The sequence below is a fragment of the Vicia villosa genome, linkage group LG4 (genome assembly GCF_029867415.1).
Source record: "Vicia villosa cultivar HV-30 ecotype Madison, WI linkage group LG4, Vvil1.0, whole genome shotgun sequence".
NCBI classification, from domain to species: Eukaryota; Viridiplantae; Streptophyta; class Magnoliopsida; order Fabales; family Fabaceae; genus Vicia; species Vicia villosa.
The window spans coordinates 30182013-30196149 of NC_081183.1; the positions used below are offsets into that span (position 1 = coordinate 30182013).

General features: G+C 33.6%; 1 long non-coding RNA gene across 6 annotated transcripts; it reads left to right on the top strand.

The window, feature by feature from the left end:
- Positions 1–2036: 2036 nt before the first annotated feature.
- LOC131599017 (uncharacterized) lies at positions 2037–5548 on the top strand. Of its 6 annotated transcripts, XR_009282490.1 has the most exons (7): positions 2037–2397; positions 2469–2516; positions 3058–3331; positions 3406–3626; positions 3814–3882; positions 4054–4188; positions 4369–5548. It is a non-coding gene; the product is annotated as an uncharacterized LOC131599017 (long non-coding RNA). The 6 variants fall into 6 exon arrangements; XR_009282488.1 differs by having other exon boundaries at positions 2037–2516; XR_009282492.1 differs by having other exon boundaries at positions 2037–3331; positions 3406–3717.
- The last annotated feature ends 8589 nt before the right edge of the window (positions 5549–14137 follow it).

Below are 14137 nucleotides of genomic sequence, written 5' to 3' on the forward strand. Positions count from 1 at the left end.
TCCACTGGCCTAGTTTTTAATCTAACAAAAATTCTTCATTAAAACCGTTAATATAAAATTTCTCTTCTCAAACTCTCGCTCTGTTGAATAAGACTATGATTCTAACTCGTAATGTATGCTCTCGCTATTCCATTAGATTTAAAACCACTTTTTGAAAATAACAGAATTAATAGAATTCCTTTTTCAGAAAATATCTACTATCTACCCATTAATAAGAAATTGACCATACTACCTATTGTACCGTTTCCTAAAAAAATATTTGCACTGCAAAATAGACATTTTAGCAATTAGCAAAATAAGTCTCAACTTTAGCATCTTTTCTGACTAGATGTCCCAAATGTTCATTTTCCATTGGTGCAACTTAAATCTACCTCTCTCTTTCACGGGTTCTCTACAACCTGCTTCTCTTTCTCTCTCTTTCCACAGTTCTTTCATTTTCTCTCAACCCCTTTCTTTTTTCCCTTCAAACCCTAGCGGGTTCGTCACTATCATCGGTGCTTCCTGGTGTTGCACGACTATCTCCACCACAAACTGTCTCCTTTCCCTTTTAAATCGGTTTGCATTTGTTTTTATTTTGATTTTCTTTTGCATTTTAGTTATCGCTTTCGTTTTCGTTATTTGAATCCGGTTTAGGGTTTGGATAAAGTGTTTATTTCATTTATGATTGTTCCTGATTTCAACTTTGTATTTTGAAAGAAGATCTACAAATTTGTTTGTCACTAATTTGCAGATCTACGATTCATAATAATGAATATAAAGAGAAAGGAAAAGGTCTGTTAGAGACATGGATATGAGTTTTCTTATTCAAGTTACTAATGAAGGATAGAAAAACACTTAGAAAGGGGGGGTTTGAATAAGTGTAGTCTAAAAACTTGAACGATAAAAACAATTTGCACAGTTATTTTTATCCTGGTTCGTTGTTAACTAAACTACTCCAGTCCACCCCCACGGAGTGATTTACCTCACCTGAGCATTTAATCCACTAATCGCAACAGATTACAATGGTTTTCCACTTAGCCCATGACTAAGTCTTCTAGAGTATCCTGATCACAACCTGATCACTCTAGGAACAAATGCTTAGACACAAGCTAAGACTTTCTTAGAGTATCCTGACCACCACGTGATCACTCTAATTACAACTGCTTAGACACAAGCTAAGACTTCCTAGAGTATCCTGATCAACACTTGATCACTCTAGTTACTTACAAATTAATGTAATCAATTCTAAGAGTATTACAAATGCTTCTGAAAAGCTATAATCACAACAGTGATATTTCTCTTAACGTTTAAGCTTAATCTCACTAATATATTACAACAGCAATGTAGTGAGCTTTGATGAAGATGAAGTTTCTGAGCTTTGAGTTGAACAGCGTTTCAGCAAGTTTTTCAGAGTAAGTTCTTTCAGAATTGTTAACCTTGCTTCTCATCAGAACTTCATATTTATAGGCACTTGAGAAGATGACCGTTGGGAGCATTTAATGCTTTGCGTATTCCGTACAGCATTGCATTTAATGTTTCACGCTTTTGTCAACTACCTCGAGCCTTGTTCACGCTGTGTCTACTGACGTTGCCTTTAATATCTTCCAACGTTCCTTTTGTCAGTCAGCGTAGCCTGCCACCTGTACTTTCTTCTGATCTGATGTTTGTGTATACAGCGTTTGAATATCATCAGAGTCAAACAGCTTGGTGCATAACATCTTCTTGTCTTCTGACCTTGAAGTGCTTCTGAGCGTGATACCATGAGAACTTCAGTGCTTCTGCTTCTGATCTCAAGTACTTCTGATGCTTCCATAGACCCATGTTCTAATTCTGCTTTGACCATCTTCTGATGTCTTGCCAGACCATGTTCTGATGTTGCATGCTGAACCTTCTAAGACAGAGCTTCTGAGCGCTGATTTGTGCATACTCTTTATATATTTCCTGAAAGGGAAATTGCAATGTATTAGAGTACCACATTATCTCACACAAAATTCATATCCTTGTTATCATTAAAACTAAGAATATTGATCAGAACAAATCTTGTTCTAACAACTAAAAGGTTGTTAATTTATTTTTCTTATGTTGTAGGTTGTAAAAGTTTCATATTTGCTGAGCTATTTACAGTTTTAATGGCAGAACCCCTTTATGTAGTTTAAGTTTTGTGATATTTTAAGAACTTTATTATAAATTTATGGAATTATATTCTTTAATGTTTCGTCAGTTTTTGTACATGATGAGCATACTGTCTATCAATTTCCTCTACATACATAGAAGTGGCTTATATGGCTTGATTTTTGTTTTTCTTAATCTCCTGTTTATCTTGAATATTGTAGTAAATCATTCGTGCACGTCATAGATGTGAAAACAATGTCAGTCAAACCCTACTGTAATACCGTTTCTCCATCTCCAACCGATTCTGTAAGAACGGGCATCATTTCCCCATCTTTCTTATTCGTTTTTTCAAAATTTAAATTTCACTTTTTGTGCAGAAATCGCTCATCTGACAGTTTCAAAATCTATTTTCAATCTCTAACACGGTAAGCTTAATTTTTTGTGACTTAATGGTTTCATTATTCTTGCTAAAAAGTTGCTTTCAAGACCATTTTTTAGTGGCTATCGGTTTAATGACTTTTTGTTTCTTGTCTTGATTTTTCTCTTAAATTTTGCTTTCACTAACATGTTTTAATGACTTTCGGTTTAATTGCTATCATTTTAATGTTTATATTATGCCTATTTTCATTAAATAATTTTTCTTTTAATTTCAATGTTCTGTTTTCCTTTTCTTGACACTAATATGCCTATTTTCAGAAATTGTGTTTCCAGCACTTTTTGCTACCATGACTTTCTACTAAAGTATTCTGAATGTCAGGTTAATGGCCATATTTTTATGCCTTCGGTTCTTCCTATCACTTTTCTTTCATGACCATTATTGGTTATGAATGTCAGGTTAATTGTTGTCATTTTGGTTATGCTTTTATTGTTCTTGCCTTATTGTTCTTGCTCTCATTTTGCTTTCATTCTAATGGTTATATTGTCTCTGTTAATTGTTTCTTATCTTTTGTAACATTATGTTTTCAGAACAATCAACAATTATTTAAGGGAGATTCTTGCTATATCAATGCCCTGGACATGTATAGATTTTGTCTGTCCTTTAGCTTCAAGTATTGATTCGGTGGTCGACGTGGAAGGGAAGCGATTTCAGTTCTCAACAAAGTCAGGAGGGATTAGGAAAAGGTTGACGAGTTTTGTTATAGTGGACATACTGTCAGCATTTCGAGGAATTTTTTCAGGATATCAAAGTCATAGTGTTGTTTGATCTGCCGCAGCCGTAGTAGTAATTGGTCTGGAAAAGGTAATTGAGTTTGGATGTATTGGTTTTTTATAGGTTATTATTGTCGGCTTTAGTGGTTCAGTTAATTTGTTTAGGTTGGTACACTGATAAGATGTCTGGAGCATGGTGTAATTGTGTCATTCAAAAAAGCAATGCCTTTTAGGATTCAAGCGATCTAAGGATCTAGAAGTATGGAAATCGACTACTGGATTCTTCTTCACCTTCTCAAACTAGAGCTTTGCAAATTCATTCAAAACGTTCTAAGAAGCATTTGCCATGAAATAACATAAAAAACAAGGATCATTGAGTTCCATTAGTAAGTTTAAAGTCTCAACTTCTATTCTTGATGAATTTGTTGTTCCTTACCATTACTGCTATAGCCCTGCAGTTTGAGGCAATACATTGTTGTGAGTAATTTTCATTCATTTGGGAGCTCTTAGATTCAATCTATGAACAAGTGATATTTATTTTTATTCCCTAACCACCATTCATTTTGATTACAGATTTGATATTTTCAAGCCAATGCATGAAATGTGGAAAGACTATATTGTGTTGTTGCTTAAATCCATTGGGTATTGTTTTTGTATCTTTGCTCTTGAGGAATTCACAACTTCTAATCTTGATTTTTTTTACCGCTTTTCTTATATCATGGCTTTTATGATAAGAAACCTGTCTATTATTCATATTTCCATTTTCTTCTTTTGTTCAACAGGCTTTATCTGATATTGTTGGGAATTTGACAGGATTCAGAGTTAACTAGACAGTGATAAAGCTTGTCAGCTTTGATCACTGGCTTGACCTACTGACACTGAAAGAGAGTTTTCAGAGTTGGCTTACTATCTATTTGTGGCCTCTTACACTGCGAAGCTTTTCAAAAGGTAGTTTGGATTATGTATGTCCAAATACAAATTTAGCTTATTGCCACATTTCACTGAGCATTCATGTTTGTAGATGGAGAAAACTGTTGACATCAATAAACTAGAATTTAGTAACCATATGTTATAGGCAGACAAGTGAATATGAAATGGGATAGCTTATTTCTTCCTTTTTGGATTCAGGCCAACCTTCCTGATAATTTTCCTTCATATATTGAAGATATAGCTCATTCATTCATATTGACACTAATTGTTTTGCTCTTAAAGGTAGGTTTTCTTTGCACATTCAAACTAATTATTTTTATTATTTTTATTGTCATTCAGATTATTTTGATCTATAATAGGGTAATAGGATTATTTTTATTGTTGTGTTTTTCACTGGGATATGATTTGTGTCTGCAAAATATATCTGATCCATGAGCTGAATGATATGCTCGCTTTGTTAACAAAGATAATTTGGGTTTAATAAATGGTAAAACCTATTACAACTTGAATCATATACATATGCTCATCTATCTCTCTTTCTATTATGTTCTTAACTTGAAGTTTGATACTATGTTGCATCTATTCTTTTAGCAAACTCCTCCTTTTTCACCATGGCAAATATTAGTGCTGAAGTTGAAACCAAGATGCCACAGGAAGCAATTCTTTCTGTTTCAGCCGATGTAAGCTGCATTTGTAATTGTTTCCTTCTTTGAGGGAATCATTCTTTTGAAAAATCTAATAGATGCATTAGAATCTTTGAGAGGCGGTTTTATATGAAGAAATAAAGACGATGTGGACAAAGCTATCTCAATGGATTGCGATTTATGTTCTGTGTTTCTGACTGTAATACAACACATAACATGCATGAATAGTTCGTAAGTCATGATACTATTCTAGCTTTGATAAGTAAAATCATTTTCATAAGTATAATCATGATTTGCAATTACAAGATTAAATTACACTTATAGTAGATGGGTTTATATTTAAACAGAACAACTTTACTATGCCTGCAAAAAACTATCAACTTATGACTGAATGATTGTTTTTCCAAAGTGTGCTTTTAAAGTCAAAAGAAACATATGTTGCTTTGCGAAAAGTAATTATTAATATTTGGATGCTAAGTGTTGTTTACTGTAAAGACTTATATAAACTGTTGGTGTGAAGTCAAAGAGATTGATGGAAATGTCTTTAAAGGTATTGTTAGTGTTAGATGTGAATTATTAGAAAAAGAAAAGATCTCATCATAGAGTCAACTGATTTGTTTGGTGTCTTAGCCAAGAAAAAGAGAAGATTGTAGTCTATGATTTTTTATTATTTATTTATTCTAAGCTAGCTACTTGCATACCAATTTATAGTGTTGAGGTTAAAAAGTTACTCTTACCGGAAGCAAATTAACCAGGTTAAACTTTGGACATGCAATAGAGACCGTACATATGTGATTTTCTTATATTAAACATGCCAAATGGATAATGTAATTTAAATTTTAATATTGTTTGGTTATTTCATACTCATGTTCATGTGTTGTACTATTTCTTCATAGATAAACATAATCTAATATTCATGATGTGGATTACTCTTTCATTGACTAATTTTTATGATTCGTTAACTTTAACTATTCTAATATTTAGAAACAATTTATAAGAAATTCATTTGATGTGATTATTGTGTACCACTCTTAATACCACTCTTAATATATATCTAAAATTGTATTATACAATAAGATTTATTATTTCATATTTTATAATTACATTTAAATGAATTATATATCAATTAAAATGGAAAATTATTCATCTAAGAAGTTTTTACGGGACATTATCACTACAATACCTATTTTATTTTAATCAACAAAATATTTTAAATATTTATAATTAGCATAAACTCATTATTTTCACGGGACACTATCACCACAATACATTTTTTATTTAAATAACAAAATATTATAAATATTTATAATCATTAGTGATACTTGGACATATCTATAGTTATTAGTCATATTTGTAAATATTTATATTTATTAGACATATTAAATTTATCATGTTGGGTGATTTGATAAATATATATTTTTTAAATATTTTAAGTTATTAGTGATTTTATAATAATAATGATTGTATATCACCATCAACCTAACCTTATCTAATTACCTAACATACGAATGACTATTGCATTTCCATGTTTTTTTTTTTTGCATAACTACTATATATAGATTCATTTCATCTATATTATGTTTTGTTAATCTTAAATTAACATTTCTTATTCGAATTTTTAAACTTTTTCTTTGCGTTTGTAATACATTATTCATCTTAAGATTTGATTTACCCGTGCGGGAGCACGGGTCTCTTACTAGTTATTCATTTTAAAAACCCTTATCTCAAACTCTCTCTCTCTATTGACTTAGATTATGCTAGTAATCCCTAACGTACGCTCTCGTTGACCCACTGAGTTTAAAAACACTTTTTGAAAATGAATAAAAATCTAATTAGTTTTAATACGCTCTCGTTGTCCTTAAAACTAATGTCAAGTGTCCACTATCTGGTTAAATATCTCAAACTCTCGCTCTATTGATTTCTAACCAGTAAATCTTTTATGCAGGTACGCTTGTCAGAACCATGGCAGGTAATTCCTTTTATACAGGTACGCTTGTCAGAATCAATGGTTAACTCAAGGCACACTCTCTTAATCAAAGATCTCCTGAACTAGGGTTTTGCATTCTCTTAGGGAAATTGATGAATAAAGGTCTCCAAGGGATTTCATATGGCTCATTAGGTTTCAAACTATCTCCCTGTCAAAATTCAAGCCTCAATTCCAAAGGCCGCTCTTTCAATTGCTTAGATAGTCAACAGTCGGCTAATTTGACCTAAAAAGTCAACTATGGTCAAAGGGCAGTCAAAATTCATGATTTTTGGTCAACATCCTTATTTTAAAGTATCATTCATCATTTGATCAAAGGTTGATCATGATTTATCAAGGAAAGCTTCAAAATCAACAAGATTCAAAGTTGCTAAATTAGGGTTTTTGGTCTAAAAAGTCAACTGAACTTTGACTGGCCATAACTTTCACATGGAGTATCAAAAGTTTCCCAACCAAATCCTATTCTGAGGGAAATTGGATTCTCTTCAACTTTGTCTCTCACATGCCAAGGCCAGAATTACTTCATTTGAGATATATGGTACAAAAGATTACAGGTCCTTTTCAAAAGTCAACCAAAAGCAGTTTTTTGTCAAAGGCCATATCATCAGGATAAAATCTTCAAATGGAAAAAAGACTCCAAAGTGGCTTATAGAGGACACCTTGAGGTTTCCAAAAAGTCCTAGACCTCTTCCATATCTTAAAAATTGAGGGAGATATGCCTTGTCAAAGATGGACAATTTTGATGGCAAAATGTGAAACAAAAGTAGTTCAAATTGGATTTTCTTGCAAGTGGGCCTAACTTTTTAAGATCTAATCTTGATCCACGAGTTATCCAAGTCACCAAATTCATTTTCCACAAATTATTAGGTTTTATTTTATTTTTATATGGTTTTTATTCATTTAAATGGTAATTAAAGTCTTATAAATCAAGTGGAAAGTCAAATATTTGATTGAAGACATCATAAAGATCAATTTCAATCAGCAATTACACAATATTACAATATAATTTCGTGCATAAAAAGATTGGAAAGAGAAGGAGCAATATTGATCAAATTTGGAAAGAATAAATTCAAATTTCAATCAAAGTTTCAATTTCATAAATCATGGATATTTGATTCAATTCTTTAACCTAATTTGTTCCACTATAAATATAGAACCTAGAGCAACGCATTAGGGGACGAATTTCTGGAAAAGGAGCCATATTCAAGAAGCAAAAATTCATCAAGAACTTGAAATCGGTTTTGAAGAATTAAGGCGTTTCAAAAGGATCTTAAGCTGACAAAACGTTCCTTGGATCATCTTGAAACTATCTGGATTGTTGCACTACACCAACACCCCCAGAATCATCTCCATATAGGCCAAGGTAAGTCTCTTTAAAATTGAACTCGATTACGATAATTCATGCATCTCCATTGAATTTTGTTTGCATTGAATTTAATTATTTTATATAATTATACAATTAAAATCTTGATTACTAAAAATTAAATTAATAATATAATAAATATTAAGATTTTATTTATTATTCGTTTCGGTCGAATTAATCGGTCGCGATGGTTAATAATCGATTATTTAATTAATTAAAAAATCTAATTCAAATAGGTTTATTTGCTAAAAGGTTTTAACCGATTCAATTAATTACGATGATTAGTAATCTTCATAAATTCGTTATTTGTTTTAATCAAACCTATTGATTACGATAATTAACGATAATTAAAATCCTTCATTAACTTATTAATCGTTTTAATCAAACTAATTGGTTGCGATGGTTAATAACAAAATAATTCAATTCCCAAAACAATAATCTATTAAAACACATTTATTTGCTAATGATGATAATCGAACCAATCAATTAGAATAATTAGCAATTCTTTATTTAGTTTGTTAATTATGGTGATCAAACCTATTGATCATCGCGGTTAATGGAACATATTATAATTAGGGTTGTACGCCATCTTAAAATACAATTTCTTTTTACAAAATTACAAATTACGGATTTTCAAAACTGCGATAAGGTAACTCAAAATACCTTCAAACAACCTCATATTAATTCTAAGGCGTACAACCCTGCCTCGAACTACGTAGACTCTGATCCTCCATAAGGAGGTACGTAGGCACTTGGATAACCAAGGCGAATCCCCTTCCCCAAAATTCTAATTAGGTTCGAATTTTACCATTCACCCTTGAAAGCATAAACTTTGCCTTAATATTTTTATCCACAACCTTTGCCTTAAACTTAAAACCTCAAGAAAGGGTTAAGGGTGCCTAACACCTTCCTTTGACCTGAATATAATAACTTACCCAGAATTCTCTAAACTTCGTAGGGTTTCCTATTCGCCCTGGTAGAATAGGTGGCGACTCTAAATTTTAATTTTTAGGGCAGGTTAATACACTATCAACTTGAAGGTACCAACATTCATACCTTGGAAGATTTGGCCGCTGCTTTCTACAAGCAATATCAGTATAACGTTGACCTCGCGCCAACTTCTATGCAACTGCAGAGCATGACTATGGGTTCTAGTGAAAGCTTCAAGGAGTACGCCCAGAAATGGAGAGATCTGGCAGGCAGAGTCCAACCTCCTTTGGCTGACCGAGAGATAGTTGACATGTTCATGAGTACACTGACTAGTCCTTTCTACAGCCATCTACTTAGAAGCTCCTCATATGTTTTCACCGACCTCATATTGACTGGGGAATATGTTGAAAGTGGTATCCGAAGCGGAAAAATTCAGGTGGCTACATCTTCCGGTCCTGTAAAAAAGCCATACAATGGGAAGAATGAATCCAACACTGTTGGAGCAGTCTTGGTCTCTAGTCAAGGGCCAGCGTAACAGCAACAGAAAGATCAGCGTAAACAACAGGGTGGCCAACGTACTTGGAAATACAAACCTAAAAGGCCATTTACCCCGTTGCACATGCCGCTATCTCAAGCTTTGCAACAACTTCTCGACCCGAGTCTAATAACTCTTTTGCCTCCATACTCAGCTCTAGCTAACCTCGTTCCTGGGTACAAGCATAATGCAAGATGTGCTTATTATTCAAACAGTCCTGGTCATGATGCAGAGGATTGTGGGCTGTTGAAGCATAAAATTCAAGACTTGATTGATGAAGGGATCATTGAATTCGGCCATCTAGATGAGCCTCAGAAAGTCTAATGCAATAGACTGTGCTTTTAAACAGACTGTGCTGACGATTTACATGCATTGTTTCAATTCCTAAACAGTGGAGATATAAGTATGTTCATCCCTAGTCAACCTCTTTGAACCTAAGGTGTAGAAGTTTTCCTTCTTGTACAGATTAAAACCCTTAATCATAACCTAGGGCAGGGTAGTTACTCAGTTAACTTAGTTATGTCAGTGTTTCTTTTACACAATTAGAGATGAGTTCCTGTAATCATTAAATCAGGTAGTCAGTATCTATCAAAAGGAAAAAACTGTTAAGTCAGAACCTATGAAGGAGACTTACCAAAAATCGAGACATCCCGCTGACTGTAACCTCAAAATAAACAATTCAGACAAAAGTTAGGGATAACCAAAGTTAAAAAGAGGTCACTACAAACCCTCAACAAAAAAAGAATATTACGGAAAAAAAGGGAGAAAGATGACTACCTTTTAAACAAGCTTTAGGTTTTTGAACCATCACCAATGTCATTGTTACAACTTTAAACTCTGCTAGGACTTAAACGCAAGGTTAACTGCGCATAGGACCGAAGAACATCACGAATATTGGGTTGGGTACAAATATACTTCAAGCCATTATCTTTTTTTCTAAAACCGTGAACCAGGCCACGTTAGAACCCTTAAAAGTCCTAACTGAAGCATGGTTAGTTTGAAAGCGTACTGTTACAAAAAGGTATCCTGACTCCTTAAGGTTTGCCATAAATCCCGAGTTGATATCACGTTTTTACAAATATCACTTTCTTACATCTTTTGTTTTAAAAAAATTTTAAACTTTAAGATGGACATGTGCATCGCATTTTTATTAGTGTCATTATAAAACAATTTTGTCTACATAATTTCAAATGTTTGGCATCAAGGAGAATCTGCATGAGATATGACTAATGACTAAAAGTCCTCCCAACGGATAAAGTTGCTTCGAAAAGCAGAAACATCTCGTACGCCTATTTTAGTTGGCTAAAGGCTTGTGTATACAAGAGGCATGGCATATTATTATCCCATCTACCAGGGGCAATCTGGTCGTGATTCAGAGAATCTCTCAAAAGCACTGAACAACCATAAAGGCTAGTCCATCACTGGGGGCATGTTGCATTAGTCACAAATATCAGCCAAAGCTATTTAGCTACTAGTATCAGATGGTGTCAGTATCAGTCTCTCATTCGAAGTTCCAATCATTTCAAGCATCAGGTATACCAGGCTACTGACCCTAGGGGAAGGTAGACTCCCACAGGAAAAGGACCATATGTGGTTAAAAAGTGTTTTCCAACAGCAAGTACTCAAAGACATGGGTCAATGAAAAGTTGAAATCTCCGTGAATATTCCCCACAAAGCAGTTTTCACAATATATCCCTGTTGCACCCCAAAATTTGCCCACTTATTTATTCCCCAATTGGCCTTCACCTTACATTCATGTGCATACCTCAACTAGGCCATTTATCCATTACATTCATCCATATCATGGTTATTATCCAGAATTGATAAGAAAAGAGCTTCTGCAGAAGAAATTCCTGATCAAAAATAAGAGAGGATTTGAAGTCTGATTGTATGGCATCATTTCCATTGACATACTCCTAAAATCAGGGTTTCATTCTCTCCAAGTCAAAGCTCTGGTTAAAAGATACAAACCTCAGGTTCATTAGGATTTTCGAATTAGGGTTTTTGACCAAAGTCAACCCTGATGACTTTTTGGTCAAAATTTAATCAGGAGGTGATTTTGAGTGTGAAATGTGGTTGCCTAGAAGAAATGTTCATTGGAGCTTCTTTGGTTGAAGATTGATTGAGAATTGGTTCAGAAACTGATTAATCGGGAAATTCAGCTAGAATCCGAAAAATCAGGAAAAAGTTGACTTTTTGATCAAAGTCAAAGTCAACTGCTCAATTTTGAGTGTTGGTGGAGAATCAGTCGAGAAAAGTCATAGAAATAGATAAAATCGAGAGTTTGACAAAATTTCCAAAGAAATGAGAAGATTCCAACACTTATAAATTTTTTTGAAGCTTTTGACATTGGGTGAGCAGTCCACTTTAACACTGATTTACACGTGGCAAAATACTTTTTTTGGACAAATTTCCAACATCAAAGTTGTTCCCCTCATAGAGTAGAACAACTTTGTAGTTGGACACTTTTCCATTTGATGTTTGGTTGAAGAGTTATTAAGATATGAAGTTGAGGTTTTTCTTTTGAATCAAGTCATAATGGCAAGGCAAAATTCTGGGTAGCGTGACGCATTTGATCAAACACGTGGTGCGCCATTTTCAAATTGAGTTTTAGGGAATTCTAAAGATCTTTTGAAAGCATTATTGAGGCCTTTCCACTATTTGTCATACCCTCTATCCATTGAAACAAGAAGAAACCAAATTGAGTGTGTATTGAATCACTTATGAAGCCTTAAACTCATGCCCTCGTCAAGTCACCACTGCAATGGCAAGCTGGGCAGAAATCCAGGTCACGCGTATGCATTTTGTCAAACACCTGGCGTGTCATTTTGAACATCAATTTTAAGGATCTAAAAATGTCTATTGGGATCATACTTGGTGTCAAACTACTCCTTGTCATGTTATCTTTCAAATGGCACAAGAATCAAAGATTTTGGGTAAGCATGGAATGAGATACTAGGCTTAAAGGTCAGCCACTTGGAAAAGATAATTTAGCCAAGACCTGCCCAGTTCTAGCCCTTGCTTGCAGTCAGTTACGGAACATGTAATCCCATGCCACTTTTAGTGCATTTGCGATTATCGTTTCAAGTATTTTCAAACATCAAACTTCTCATATCCCAAACAGGTAATGCTCACTCTCTTTTCTCAGCATGTTAGTAATATGTTTAAGGCATTTTCATATGGCGCGCTCCTCACACCAAGGAGGCTGGAGCATTAGGCTCACATGTTTTCGGTGTTGTATGCTGCATCTTGTATGTGAATCTAGTCTTGTGATTTTATGGTTTATACATGGATTTCCATGGGCTTAAAGCTGGTTCTTGAATTCAACCCGAGCATCTGAGTGTTTTGCTACTATTTCTGTGTGTATTAGTGGATCTCTTGAATGTTAGGGTTTACAATTTTGTGCTCAGTTTACATGATAGAAATAAAATTAGAGAAAATTAATGCCGGATTCGTGTTCTACGTGCAAATCCGAATGGACCGGTGGTACTGACACTGTTACTTTCCACACCCACAGGTTTAGGCCCAAAAGGCGCTTCAAAAAGAATTCAGTTCAATACCTGATTGCTAATATACCCCCCTGTTCGGCAGATTTTATGGAAATGATAAAAATTAGCTTTCTTTTGTTTTTGTTTGTTAAATCCTCTTTTCTCCAATAAAATGAATAAAAATGATAAAAAGTATTTTCTAATTAATTGTAATTCATAGATTTTGTTTTAGGATTTACTTTAATTGTTTGGTTATATTTTCCGTTAATTTTTGAGTGGTTCACCATAATAATAAATACATAGTTTTAGCTTTAATTCTTGAAAATAGTTTTGAACATGAATAAAAATACAAAAAATTTCTTGTGAATATTTTCATTTTTTACTTTAGATTTTAATTCTTGTTTTTGTGAATATTTTCGATACCTTGTGAAATGTCTAAAATACCCCTAGTTGTTAAAGTTGACTTTAGTCTACTTAAACAACTCTCTTCTTAGTGAACTTTCCCTTAGATTTTAGTTTAGATCTCAAATAGGAATTAGAATAACTATTAGATTAGAAAATAGGTTAGTTCCCCTTTCTCATTTCTTTTTCTTTTTTTCAACATTAAAAAACTTAATAAATACTGATATGGATCATACCGTTACTTTTTTTTCGTAGTAGGAAAGAAATGATTGGGGCGTAGGCCCCGATGTATGTTCTTTCCTACTTAGCGGAAGAGAAATGATTGAGGCGTAGGCCTCAGTGTATTTCTTAACCCCCATTTAGAGAAACGATTGTGGCGTAGGCCTCGATGTGCATTCTCTAAATATTCAATAAAAAACTCCTTTTTTGGTATGATCTAAGTCACAAATAGATTCCCTTAAAAAACACCAACCAAAAAATACATAAAACACTTAATAAAGGCTCAGACTTAAAACAAAGTAAGGAAGTGATGCGAAGCCTTGTAGTGGGTTTTGTCATTGTGGAATTACAATAAAAGACACAAACCAAAGTTCATTCTGCTGCTAAGAACATGTTAAGTCC